The following is a 1,657-nucleotide window of genomic DNA, read 5'->3' on the forward strand; positions in this document are numbered from 1 at the left end:
CTCATAATCGGCCTTTTCTCTTGCACTCGCGCACACACGCACGCACACACACGCAAAATGCAAAGCACTCCGAAAAAAATTCCACAAAAGCACAACAACTTTTTCCCCGCCTGTTTGAACCCGGTCGAGGAAAAAAAAAAAATGGTATAAAATCAAGCCTCTTCTGTATAAACGTGTCCCCCTCCCATGACACGGGTGGTCCTCGTATTGACAAGCCCCCCCTCCCAGCCCCCCGTTGTTGTTTTTCGACGCCCTATACAAAGCCTGCTTACTGTCTTCGGGGCTTCTCTCGGCTTCAACTGAAATCAACGGATGCTGGTGCAACTTGAGGGGCACTGCCCCCCCCCCCCTGAATAAAGGCATGGAACACAATTTTTTTTTTTTTGAAAGTCTGACCACCCCATGTTTTTCTACCCCATTTGATTGACCATAGAAAAACTGTACATCTATTCTTTTTTCTTTTTCTTTTTTTTTTTTAATCTAAACAATATTTACAGCTGCAAAACATTTTCATCTGAAAATGGGATTCCGAGTTTATTTTTCCGTTATTTAGTCATTACATTACTGTATTTATCTCCCCACCGCCCCCCCCAGACCTAAAAAAAAAAAAAAAAAAAGGAGAAAGAAGTGCATAAATCGACAACTAATCATTCCTAATCTATAAGCAACTCACTGAACTGGAACAGAGAATTAAACAAAGTCGTTACGAAAAACAACTTGCGTCCTCGACGAATTTTCACTACAGTATATATACTGTATATATTTCCCCATAGATTTATACTGTACAATACTTTAGAAAAAAAAAAGACTAAATATGTAATTTTATCATGTCACGACAAAATTCAAGCAAAATCGTTTTTTTAGTGGCTGAACCTCTTCAGGGCTTTTTAAAGGAGGCGCCAGGAAGCGCCAGGGCGTGGAACTAAATTCACTAGAGTATCCTTTCCTTTTTCCTTTTGTTAGTGGCACTTTCTAGCCCTCGGCTGCTGCTTTGAGACGTTTTGGGCCGAGCCCATCGCTCAGTGAGAAATACGTCCGGCTCACTCTCTCAGGCCCGCCGATCTTAAGAAGAACGCCGTCTGGGGAGATAATGAAGGGAGTTGCTCACGTTCTTTCTCTGCCTCCTTTTGTTCCGGCTCGAAAAAGTCGGCAGGTTAAGCAACCCCTTTTGATCTTTTGTCATTTCTGCAGACGCGTTGGGGGCCCGCGTGGCCAAGGTGTGTGACACCTGCGGGCAAACGTTAACATCCAAGGGCCGTGTCCGTACACGAGTCGTTTTCTAAACAATACATAGATCTGCATTGTAAAAAATAAAATCTAATAAAAAATGGCGAAGCGACAGGTAACACTTTCCCAGAACCGTAAGGCGTCCGAACTGGAAGAAAGTCACTTCCGGAAAATGCAGGAAAAAGAGGATTCGTACGTGTGATCCCGTTTGAATATAAAGTTCCAAAACCATCAATGAAAGACGGCATTGAGCTTTATTAAGCTAATCTCATACAAAATATTTTTTTTGTTTTGTGTTTCCCGTGCCCTTACACCTCCAAAAACAATGGAAAAAAAATGCAGCTTTTTAAAAAAAATTTTTTTTTTTTAAATCTTCATTTCATCATTCCACAAACGGAGTCATGGTCAGTCTCTGCTGCTGTCAATGCAA

At 41.8% G+C, this 1,657-nt stretch overlaps 1 long non-coding RNA gene across 1 annotated transcript in view; it reads left to right on the forward strand.

Annotated features, from left to right (window-relative positions):
- Positions 1-1,657, forward strand: part of LOC109518074 (uncharacterized) — a 20,352-nt gene that overhangs the window by 17,015 nt on the left and 1,680 nt on the right. The gene's annotated exons all lie outside the window — the stretch shown is intronic.

This window comes from Hippocampus comes, unplaced genomic scaffold (assembly GCF_001891065.2).
Source record: "Hippocampus comes isolate QL1 unplaced genomic scaffold, H_comes_QL1_v1.1 scaffold126, whole genome shotgun sequence".
NCBI lineage: Eukaryota > Metazoa > Chordata > Actinopteri > Syngnathiformes > Syngnathidae > Hippocampus > Hippocampus comes.